Genomic DNA, 12737 nt, shown 5'->3' on the forward strand with positions numbered 1-12737 from the left:
TGTCTTTCCCCTTTGCTTTAGCAAGACTCCAAAAACCCACAACAGCAACAATGTTGGATTGACCCGATGCCTTGTTCCGACATAAGTAGCTTTAATCAACATAAAACCTCAAATCGTTGTTGGTTCCTGCACCTAATAAACAGAGAGCCGTTCAATTTTTCCACCTCCTAGTTTTAACCCCCCTCCCTTCCCAATACACATACACTTCCTTTTTATCCCTTATTTCGCATTCGGCTATGCTTGCTGAGCATTTAATCCCTGGCCTTCTGTCTGTTGCGATATTATGTTTTTTTAATAGTGCTTGTTTATGACTAAGGTCAAAGACAGTATTTCAGCACAAAAATTAGAGTTAGTTCATAATTGACTACATATGTATGTGACTGTTTATTTTTATAGTTTGCTAATTTATTTTTAAACAGCTCGGTTGAGCCAGCGTGTTTATGGCCGTGTTTATCATGTGGCATGCAAGTCAGTGTGCTAAAAGAAAGGCAGATGCTTTTCAGTGCTGCAGATCCCAAGTTAAACGAGATAATGCCGTCAGGTAGCAGTTTAATTAGATTAATTGAATGTCTAGGCTGCAACTTCAAGGGTGGGTTGTGTTCTTGTTCTTTTTTATTTTGCAAAGGCAATAATGAAATAATATTTTTGTAAGCATTCCTGTTAAATCTTGGGCTTTCTCATTTTTATTGGAAGCTGCTGACAGCAAAGTGGAAACAGATCAAAAACTGTTCACACAAAGTCAGAATTAGGGATGTGTTTCTTTGACGCTTTGCATCTTAGGAGTTTAAATTAGGATTTCATTTTCTTGCTGTTGTTTATTGGGGTGTGTTCAGCTACCTGCAGATTATGCAGAACAGGACTTCCCCACTTACCCCTTCAGCTGCAGTTCACTGAGCCCCCACGCATGCCCCCCCCCATTTTGCTTTTTGGGGACAGCAGATCCTTAGGAATAGTATTGGGGCTAAATCAGATCTGCAGTGGGAAGGAAGAATTGGTGGAAATTGTTGTCCCCAAAAGTGTAATTAAGTTTTTGACATTATATGGTCAATCTTATTTTTAATAAAAGGGAACGTTGGTCCTACAAGATAAACAAGGCCAGTTTAAGGAGCTAAGACCTCTAAACAAGATGTGTGTTTTTTCTCCCCCTTTTCATCACTTCCTTTTCTCAGCTGACGGAGAAGGTAATTTGCCACTAAGTTTATAGAGGTTACAAGCTCATTTAAAAAAAAAACTGGCTTGCCTCTTCAGATTTACCTAAGAGACAGAAGGCCATGAATCAGTGGTGGACCATAAGCTTTGCATGCAGAAGCTCTCAAGTTATTTTGTCACCTGAGACCCTGGAAAACTGCTGCCAGTTGAGTTGACAATTCTGACTTTGACAGACCAGTGGTCTGACTCAGAATAAGTATGCTTCATGTGGTCATGCATACACAATCCAGGTATCACACCACTCTCTTAATTGATGTCTTAATTGACAAAACACGATTTGCTGTTGGTTGGTAAACCAGATTCTGAAACTGTGGTGTGAAGTGGAGTTGCAAATCATGGGTTGTTACTACTTACATCTGAATTGATAAACCCTGGAGACTGGGGTTTACAATACAGACCACTGAGCTGAGGTATAATGAAAGCATTCAAACAGCCCCAAACCATGGTTTACCTGTTCCTTTGAAACCTCAAGCCAGCTTTTGTGTTGTGAACTATGATGAATACAAAACACCTCAGTTTATTTCTTCTTTTATCTCTTTTATCTCTTCCATTTCTGGTTGCCTGGAAAGAATTATGACTTTTCCACAGGCAACTAACTGAGCACCTATTTACTAGCCAGTGTTAGGAAGCTTCTGTGCATGGCCACTCTGATATGGTAAGATCTGATTTCAAATCAACAAAAATTTGTGGAGGAGGGTTGTATGGTCAGCTTACACATTCATCTTTACTGAGAACAAGATTGAATTACAGGTATGTTAAATTAATGGTTTATTAAGTTTTTTTAATGACTGTAGGAGTTGATTTTCAGAGGGTGTATAATAAAGAGGATTTTCAGAGGGAGTATAATCGTGATGTGAAACACATGGAATGGCTAGTAAGGTGTATTGAAAGTCTGGATTGGTTCCAGAAGTGTCTTCCTGATCACAGAAGGACTCTCCCATGAGTGCAGTTTTTCAATGTGTGAGTGGAAGGGTACCTTTTGATTCAGATCTGAAAAAGATTGAGGGAAACTATGGCAGAAAATCGGGGGGAGGGTTGTTTGATGTCCACAACTCATGCCAGCTGAATGCAAAGGCGGTGCAGCTCTGGCATCAAGAAACTCCATACAACTGTACTTATCTGAGCTATTGCAAACAAAACATTACACACTGTTATGTGGAGCTTTGCCATTTGGACCCGTTTCTTGCCAGGATTTTTGTGTGTCCTAAGTAGCTGAATACTTATATAACATTTTCATCTCCCTTGGAAACCAGGTCTCCCTATGGCCTTTCTTTTGATGCTGTACATAAACCAAGGGAAGGGGCACCAAAAGGGCTAACTTAAGCAGAGTTACACCCTTCTATTGAAGACAGTGGGATTAGAATGGGCTTAGAAGTACTTCGATGCTGAACAGCTCACTTGCTTTCATGGCAGTCCAACACCTCATTGGTTTTTGCTAGTGAGAGCAAGGAAATCAAGCCAGGACAGGGATTGATCTGTTCCCTCTTGCAAAACTAACAAAGTACTGTGGCGAGTCTGAGAGAGCCATGTTCATGATGTTTTTTTCGGTCTGAAAAATGGACCAAGGAGGGGTCTTGAAAGGCAATGTCAAGGCACATCTGGCTGCAGCTGCTTTGGCAAGTGGCAGCCACTTCAGTCACTGGGACTCTTCTTTCCATGTGTACTTTTGTTTAGAAGCAATTGGATAAACAGAGCTATGAAAACTTGAGGCAGACTTGCTCCTTGGATGGCCAAATAGTGAAGGTTTCCCCCCCTAAAATGACTTGGTCCCAATCTTAGTGCTTGACAGCTTTAATTGTGTTATTCTGAAAGAAGTCCACCAAAATGGAGGACAGTGATCGAGCACATGCTTTGTACATATAGTGATTCCAGGTTCAGTACCTTAAGAGTGGCCGTCTGTGACTTGTTTCAAGGAATAGTTTCTTAGTTTGGATTAATTGAAATGCTTGTGGAAAAGAAAAGATGCAACGTTAACTGCAAAAAATAAACTTACAATACCTCATGAAGAAGATTGATTCTTATAGGGTCGTGACACACTCGGCATACCATCTTTGTGAAGGCCCACGATGCAGCCTTATTTTTGAGCTTTCAGGCAGCAGCTTTAGAACCCAGGCACTCCTAGTTCAAAGATGTCCTTGTAGCAAGACCGGAAAAGATCTCTGCCTGAGAACCTGGAAAGGTGCTGTTGTCAGCAGATCATAAATAAATAAATAAATTGTGAGATTGGTGGACCAGTGATTTGACTTGGAATAAAGCAGGTTGATATGTGCACTAAGTCATTACAATCATGCCGGGATTTCTGACTGGATTGATTCAGGGAGCAATCCAAAGCTGGTCTATTCAGAAATTAATCACTGGGGTTTAGTCCCAGGAAAGTGTTTTTAGGATTGCAGCCTGAGATCCTAGTGCCTGTTTCCATTTTGTTTTGCCTGCCTGTTGGGTTCTTTGACCCCATATTTGGGCTCTGTTCCACTTCTGTTGGTGTGTTGCGAAACAGAAGTGTTGGAAAGGACTTAAGTTCAGAATATAAAAGCCAGTTCTGTGTGGCAGCAGGGCCAGCGAGTAACTGCTTGATCTCAGGGTCAACAAAAGTGCCAGTCTACACCCACTGCCTGGGTTAGGAGGCTGTTTGCACAGGCAAGGCGCAGCCTGAGGTTGAAAAACAACCACCTCTGTGCAGTGCTGATGGAAAGATAAGGGGGTGGAAAGGCTATGAGTTGGCAGAAAGGACAGAAAACTTTTGCATTTGTTAATGTAGGTGAAATGTTTGTCCAGCTGACACTCAGTTTTCATGGCTTTGTCCTTGAAATGATTTCCCAGGCTGACAATTGTTGGTTTTCATTAGTGAATAAAATACACTATTTTGGGTTGTTTCTGTTGTTGCATGACAGAGCTGTGGAGCTGTTGTGATTCTCCTTCCTTCCTTCCTTCCTTCCTTCCTTCCTTCCTTCCTTCCTTCCTTCCTTCCTTCCTTCCTTCCTTCCTTCCTTCCTTCCTTCCTTCCTTCCTTCCTTCCTTCCTTCCTTCCTTCCTTCCTTCCTTCCTTCCTTCCTTCCTTCCTTCCTTCCTTCCTTCCTTCCTTCCAGCCCTGAGGACTTTAGGGATTGCAGAGGTAATATGTAATGAAATGTTAAAACAGTATATGTATGCAATACAGGTATTGGGTTCAGTACACCATAGAGCTCTTTGCCCCTCCCTATGCAGAAATAAAAGAGAAAAATCGTGCCATTTGGCACAGTTCTGTTCAAGAATTTGCCCAGAATTCTGTTCAAAAGCTTTTTGCTTTCTCCTTATTCCTCCTTAAGTGACCAGTAAAGGACAACCTGGCTCTACTACCTCTTTTGATCTACTGCTGTTTATGTCAGTGACACAATCCCAGATATCCTTGTTTTGGTTTTGGGAAAGCAACAGCAAATGAAAGGTTCTGCTAATGCATTTATTTCTGAAGCTGTATAGACTGCACAGTGTTCCATCTTCTCACAGCAGGGTACTGGTCTGAAATTGCCCTTGTGTGAACACCTCTTAAGTTGCCAGGATAATTTCAAATCATATTCCCCTGATCTCCCCCACCCCCTGGCTGCATGGGGCAGTTTTACAGAAGCATCTCTTTCTGTGAAAATTGTGCCTGTAAGATTGATGTTAGTAAAATGGTCCTCCAGGAAGAGAACAAGGGAAATTTCTTTGCTTTGGGGCCAAAGCAGAGAAGACACTGGAAAATTTGGGGCTCTCTTGAGCAGTTAATGGTAAGTACCCCTGCAGCCGGAATTCAGACCAGGGTTGCCACACCGGGGGTGGTGGTGGTGGTGGTGGTGGTATAAAGTCAGGCAGCCTCTGGATCTGTGATTTTCTGGGAAGATGGTATTACTCATATAAATTTTGTATTAGAATGTTTGTTGATATTTGAGGATGTTTATGTATTTTTAAACTATCCTCCCACTGCTTGAAGAGAACCCATGGTCAATAAAAATGTGCTCTCCATGTGCTTACTACAGCCCAAAGACACATGTTACAACACTAGAAAGATAAACGCCCACCTTCGGTAACTCAGTGTATTGAGGACTTTAGTCTCTATCAATATTTGAACATATGGCATATAGATGATGATTGCATATGGACTTATTTTTAGAGACCTGGAAATATTTTATAGCAACTTGCGCATAGATCTGTAACCACTGTTATTATATTTTCTTCTCTTCTTTATAGTTTTTTTCCCTTTCCCTTCTATGTAGTTTCTGTATTTTGAGTTTTTTCCCCTTGTTCTTGTGTTTTTTTTGGGGGGGGGGGGTTTAAGAAAGATTTTAAAAAAGCTAGCCCTTGTGGGGCAGATAGCAAATGTGGGGAGCATATGAAGTCAGGGAATGGCATGGGGGAAAAAGATAATACCCTCCATTTTTTTCTTGTTCCATGATTATAATCTAAACTGGGGTCTGCTGTGGGAGAATCATTCACTTGATCCCTAGGCATCTAATCTTGTTTGGCCTTGAGGTTTTGCGAAAGCAAGCAGGAAAGATACCGGCTTTACTTGGTGGAATATGGGCTGAGATTCTTTCAAAAACAGACACATGAAGCCATTCTTCTTGATTCCTGGTTTTACTGCTATTGCATACTCATAGAAATTCATTATCTATTTTATTTAATGCATTTTGACCCACCTTTCCTCTGAAGGGTCTCGGGATAGCATGTATGGTTCTTCAGTCCTGTATTTTATCCTTTCAACAACCCTGCAAGGTAGGTTAGTCTGAGAGTGAATAACTGATCCCTCCCCCGCACCCTCCATCCCTCCGTCCCTCCCTCCTGCGCCACATGCAGCGCAGCGCAGCGCAGCGCAGCGCAGCCATGGCTGCCACCTAAAAGAAAAGAATGGCTGATCCAGTCATCCAGTAAATTGCATAGCATGTTGTCAGTGCTCACTGGTTTTAGTCCAGCATTCTCACCACTATACCATACTGGTACAGTAACAGGGTGGAGAACTACCTTTCTGAGTCTATTCATGTCAGTAGGTTTAGAGAGGTATCATTGCTTAGATAGCACTATAAGTACAGCTTTTCCAGCAGAAATACGTCTTGATGAAGAAAGCTGCCTTTGTCGAATTTCTGCTTGAGAAATTATGCAACCATAACATAGTCACTGAGATGTTTTATGTCATATTTTACTATTTTCACATATCCATCAGTGTGTGTGGTAATTTTCAGGGCCAGAGCAAGAAGGCAAGGCTTTGCCCCGATCAGCTTATGATGGTAATATTATTTTCCTCTTGTGACTGTTGGCTGGAGAGTTGGCCAAGTATTTCTAATTTCAGGTGAAGAAAAGAATTCAAAACTCACAACAAATTCGAGGTGAAGAAAAGAATTCAAAACTCACAAGAAGAAGAATAGTGAGCTTCTTTCTGAATATAGTATGAACTTTCTCTCCCTGCCCCCTCCCCCAGGCTTCTTGTATGTCTGGAAGAGAGGTTGTGAATCAGCTGGGCTTTCCTGCCTAGACATAGAACTAATCCGCAGTGTTAACAATTTTCTGATAAGGCTTGGGCAATGGAGAAAGTTACATACCTCAGGTCTCCAGTACAAGAACATAAGAATTCCAGCAATTGATCCTTTTCTGATAAGAGAAAAAAGTCCTTCCTTCCTTCCTTCCTTCCTTCCTTCCTTCCTTCCTTCCTTCCTTCCTTCCTTCCTTCCTTCCTTCCTTCCTTCCTTCCTTCCTTCCTTCCTTCCTTCCTTCCTTCCTTCCTTCCTTCCTTCCTTCCTTCCTTCCTTCCTTCCTTCCTCACAAGAACTGGCACATCTTTGGGCATCCTAATTTGCTTGCATCAGCTGCCTTCTGGAAGCACTGGGATAAGTGTGGCAATTCTTGGTCCCATTCATTTGAAAGATGACAGGACAGGTTATCACATGAGACTTTTGCATGCAGGGATCATGTATCTAATGTGTGCTGTAGGTCTTACTCAAGGAAATGCTTAAAAACCTTCCACACATACAAGCTTTTCAGGAGCTGGCAACGTGCAGTGATGGTTGGGATTTTTGTTGAGGAAGTGATGCAGTTAGAAAAGGGTAAGGCCTCACTTTCTGAGCGCTGCCACCACAGTCCAAATTGGGGTCCCCATGGCAGTTTGATCCCTCTAAAAAATTCTGGTTGGTTTATTTCTTTGAGTGTGGTTAAGGTTGCCAGATTCCTAATGGCAATTGGCAAGAGTTTTGTGGGGGGTGAGACTGGGGTTGACGATTCACGCACCCAGTGTGATGATGTCACTTCTGGGTTCATCTGGAAGCACCAGCATTGTGCCAGGATGTTATAGCCCTCTCCTCCAAAAGCTCTATGGCTTCAATAGAGGGGTTTTTTTTAAGTGGGGGGGGTTTTCCTAGAGCATCCGCAGTGCAATGCCAGCAATTCAAGGTGAACTTGGAGTGGTCATTGTGTTAGTCATGCGGCTTGCTCCCCTTCCTTTACGTGGCCTACTTCTGCCTGCTGACCAGGTGAAGGTCAGTGGGCAGCCCAGGTAATTTGCCGGCAGTTGCCCATCATAACTTGAAAAATGGGAACCCTAAGCGTAGTTCATCAGAACAATCACAGCGTAATGTGTTCTTAACCTGCTCCTACAGCACAGTTCCGGATTTAAAAATGTATTGTTCATGTGGGTTCTAAAAACGACAACAAGCAATTATATAGAGTATCAAGGCATTCCAAGTACTTTGCCAGGGTTAACATGTGCTATAAAATTATATTGCCTATAATTGAAAAAAATAATGGAGACTTGCAACCATTTCACATACTTCACAAAGTCCTTCTTGTATGTTCAGGAGGTTTCAAGTGTCTGATGGAAACATTTTTCTTTCACTCTCAGGGCCAGACTAGACAAAAGTCGGGTTTGGCCAGACGGTCTGCCCACAGCAGTTGCATAGAATGTCAGGCCCCTTCCGCACATGCAAAATAATGCGTTTTCAAACCACTTTCACCACTGTTTGCAAGTGGATTTTGCCATTCTGCACAGCTTCAAAGAGCACTGAAAACAGTTTGAAAGTGCATTATTCTGCATGTGCGGAATGAGCCTCAGTTTAAAAAGAAAGGAGAGCACAGTTGTGGGTCAGAATGCTACTGTGGGAAAAAGAGGGGCTCCCACCTCCTGCCATCATTGAAATGCTGGGGATGGGGGAGAATGAGATAACTCCCACACATGCCAGCTGGGTGACCTTGGGCTACTCACAACTTTTCGGAGCTCTCTCAGCCCCACCCACCTCACAGGGTGTTTGTTGTGAGGGGGGAAGGGCAAGGAGATTGTAAGCCCCTTTGAGTCTCCTACAGGAGAGAAAGGGGGGGATATAAATCCAAACTCTTCTCTTCTTCTTCTTCTTCTTCCCTGTTCTTGCTACTTCATGCAGGCAGGGAATCTGGACACACCTCTAAAAATACCATGTCTAGTTCGACTCTAACATTCCATTTTTAGATGTCTGCTTATTGTATCTGAGTTGTATACCCAACAATGAAATGTGTGATGTGATCCGTGGGCACAGGAGTTCTGCTGGGAGTTTCGTTTATTTTTATGAGTGTCAGAACGGCAGGTTCAAGGAAACTGCTTATCCAGTTGTCAAGTCAGGACGAGGGTAATTACGCAGAACTGCACAATCCCCTCATTCCCCTCACTCTGCATGTGCTGAGGGAATCGCCGTGTGACTACTAGTTGAAACCTGAGGTTGCGGTGGTAGCCACAGTGTATCTTCCTGGCCTGAAGGTACATCTCATAGTGGCTCTCTCCTGTGTGAAGTCTGTTTATTCAGGCTGTGTGCCAGTACCAGCATATAAACATATGGGTCTTGTCAACCCTTGGAACCGGCCCAGCTTTCAGCCATTGTTGCAGAGGAACAGCTGAAAAATAGTGAAGCCACATTTTGAATCGCTGGAGCTTCTCTCAGCGGGTCTGAAAAATAATGGCTTGGTGTCATTCGTGCTCCAGTTTGGAGTCCTTATTACACCCTTGCTAATCTGCTGCAGGTTATTCTTCATTGGCAGTAGGGGTAATATCATGCTGTGGATGTAGAATTCCCTTAAACAAAAGGACAACATACTTGCTGTTCTCCACACTGGAAATGTAGTTTGATTTATGCAGCCCTGTACCAATACAGAACACTTTTCAGAGCAGTAAAAACATTAAGTTGCTGGACCAAGGAGCTTGCAGTATCAGTTTCAACAATGAGAGAGGCCAGAGAGTGAGGTGAGAGGCAAGGGTGCCTCAAGGTTAACAAGGGATGAGTGAGACCAAACATAAGTAGCCTTGGTTCACACATGCAGGAGAATGAGATAACAGAATGTGCTACATTGACCATAAAAGGTAGGTTCCAGCTTTGAATGTTCCTTGGCATTCAAAACTCAATGGAAGTAGAAAACTAACCCAGCGCTGAGAAAGCTCCCTACCGTATCTGAGTGAGGTAAAGTGTAGGAGGGACAAACAGTACTGACCGCTTGACTAGGGTGAGAAGGTGGATGCTGCCCTCTGTGAGTAATTTGACAGTGTATCCAAGCAACATGACCTTGTAGTTATGGGTGACTCCAACTTCCCTGGTTTGTTCTGGGAGAGAAACTCTGCTAAGTGTCCACAGTCATGCAACTTCCTGACCTACCTCGTTGACAACTTCCTTTTTGAGGTGATGGAGTGAGCTACAAGGGACTCAGCCATACTTGACTTAATATTATCCAACAGGCAAGGTAGTGAAGATTGTGGGGACATTGGGGAGACCTTAGGTAGGGATCTTAGGTGGAAGTGATTGGATCCTCCTAGAATTTCTTTTGCTGTGGGGGCCAAGGAGGTTGTAGACAGATATATATTAGAATTTAATAGGGAAGTGTTTAATGAACGTAGAGGCTTAATGAGAGTCAATCCATCTCCAAAAGTGCTGGAAGGCAAAAAAGCAAGTGAAGGGTGAGCTCTCCTGAAACAAGAACTCTTGCAAGCTGAAGCTACTATCATTCCAGGAAGATAGAAACGTCGTAGGAGATCCAAGAAGCCAATGTGCATGAACAGAGAACTCCATGATGAACTAAGGAAGAAAAAGGAAATGTTCAAGAAATGAAGGAAATGACCTACCTTTTAAGAAGGATGTCTGAGTGTTGCAAGGCACTGTAGGTCAGTCCTCAGAGAGGCCAGAGCTCAGTGTGAGCTGAGGCTGCCCAGGAAGGCTCACTATAACAACAAAAACTTCTTCAGTTATGTGAGGAGCAGATACACAAGGGATGCTTTAGGCTGAACTTACATTGAGCAGGGGGTTGGACTAAATGGCCTGTATGGCCCCTTCCAATTCTATGGTTCTATGAGGAGGGACTTAAAAGGAAGGGATAAAATTGTTCTAGAAGGACATTTCAGTCAATAAAAGTTGGAAGGGACAGCTTCTTTCCTGAAGCCTTTGAGATATTGCCTTGATGTGCCATTCTTTAATATGGTGGGTAGAAAGGTGGCATATATTGGATATATAAAAATGCTTGGGGCTTTGCTACATGGCTGACTCATTTATATCAGAATTATAATACTTCCAGAACAAGTAGAAAACTGAAATTTGATGCCTTGATTGCTAGAAATAAAGCTGTTTTATGCCTCTGTCCTGAAATGCAAAATGTGAAGTTTGCCTCATAAAAGTAGTAAGCATTCCACCAGGCTTCAAGCCAAGCCATATGGGGTATGGGATCTCTCCTTTTTTGCACGTGTCAGCAATGAGACTGGAGAAAGGGGGATTTCCAGTGGCAGGCAGGAATTTGGAATTCAGTCTGAATTTTGTAATCCTATAAAAGAAAGTAAATGAAACATTATGCAATACACATCCATATCTTAGTGCAAAATGTTGTAGGGCCTCAATTATGAGGCATCTTCTCCAAATCATCACATAGCTAAAAAGATTGAGTGCTTATCTGCTCTTAGCTAAATCTGAGTTAGGATTTACCTCCTGCCTTTCTCTGACATGCTTTATTTTTTTTTAAAAAAATCTCTTCCATCTCTCCCCTTCATTTTAAAAGATTTCCACCTGGCCCAATATCAGCCATCTAGAATTTTGGCTATTGAGGGCTGTTTTTATAAAAGAATATAAAACAGACTTGGAATGAAAGTTTCGGGCATAAACCTAAATTATAGCTGTCACTTCCAGGTGATCGCCCTCATACAAAATGCTTATAAGGATTCCAGTTCTCTTGGGAAGGATTCCAGCTAGTTGGACCAAAGAGTATCACACACCTGCCAGTGCTAGATTCATGCATCAGTGAGATGGAATGGCCCCAGCGTGCCTCAGGAAGGTGGGTAGCATATTGTGCTTCTGAAGGATGGGTTTTAAGGGCTGGGCTTAACAGAATATTTAGTGGCATTTTGGTGTCAGTATCCGCATACCCAGTTTCAGTTAATTTAAACCCAGAGTTTGCGACTGTTTCCTTAGTGAAGGCATCCTAGAGGGGCAAAAGGATCTTTTTAAGCTCCACATCTACATGTTTTCAGATAATTTTCCTGAACAGATTCTGTGGCCAAGGGCATCAGCTTCAGTACAAGTAAAGTACAAATAAATACCCCTTGACCCCAGACTGTAGGACAGCACAGATTTATTCTATATTTCTTTCAGTATAACCAGTGACCACCATTGTGATACAGCAGCTGCCTTCCTTCTTTGCACCCCTTCCTATTAGACAACTGCATTTGATCCTGAGACCTAGTGCGTTGGCATTTCTTTAAACTTTGGAGAAGTTAGAATATTCATTCTCAACGAAATATTCATTTCAATATCAAGAAGCCACCAGAGCGCTTAACCAATAGCCATAGGAATTTCAACAATCGTAGAATGAAATAATGTCAGGGGTTCTCCCCAGTTGTGGGATTCAGCAGGCTCGCACCACTTCGGTAGAACCAGTTGGTGCTTGTAAACAACCAGTTGTTAAATTATTTGAATCCCACCATCAGAACCGGTTGTTAAATTATTTGAACCCCACCACTGGTTCTCCCCCTCTCCTTCCCTTGTTGTTTTCTGGGGTGTGTGTGTGTGTGGGGGGGGTCCACTACTTTTGTGCAAATCTACATATTCTGTGATTGGATGCCTCATTACTGTCTTTGTAACACAAGTTCATCTCCTAATGAATTTAACCAAAACTGCCCTTGATCTCACATATGAAGATTCAGGTAAATGAAAACAGTATAGTTGTATGTATTTAAACAGATTGTGTCACAGACATTTTAGTCCCTCCCCCCCAGTCTTGAATCTGTGAATACACAGCTATATTCTTGTGGATTAACACGACACTGTGACCCTGGGAACCACAGGAGGGTAGGGAAGAAGCTTCAGTTGCTCGGTTTGAGACCCTTTTTAATTCCTAGCCCCTTGGCCCAACTGTTTGCAGGGGCAATCATCTTTATTTTGGAAATCCTCAATGTGAAGATGCTTCCTACCGAAATGAAATGCAAGTTAAATTAAGTAGGAATTCTTATTGCAAAAGCTGTTTCCCCCCTTTTAATGCACAAGGAATATGGGATAGCATTGAAAGTGGTAATCCACCCCTGCAAGATGAAGGAA

At 42.6% G+C, this 12737-nt stretch overlaps 1 protein-coding gene across 6 annotated transcripts in view; it reads left to right on the forward strand.

Annotated features, from left to right (window-relative positions):
- Positions 1-12737, forward strand: part of BCL11A (BAF chromatin remodeling complex subunit BCL11A) — a 201123-nt gene that overhangs the window by 109843 nt on the left and 78543 nt on the right. The gene's annotated exons all lie outside the window — the stretch shown is intronic.

The sequence above is a fragment of the Sphaerodactylus townsendi genome, linkage group LG01 (assembly GCF_021028975.2).
Source record: "Sphaerodactylus townsendi isolate TG3544 linkage group LG01, MPM_Stown_v2.3, whole genome shotgun sequence".
In the NCBI taxonomy this organism is placed as follows: Eukaryota; Metazoa; Chordata; class Lepidosauria; order Squamata; family Sphaerodactylidae; genus Sphaerodactylus; species Sphaerodactylus townsendi.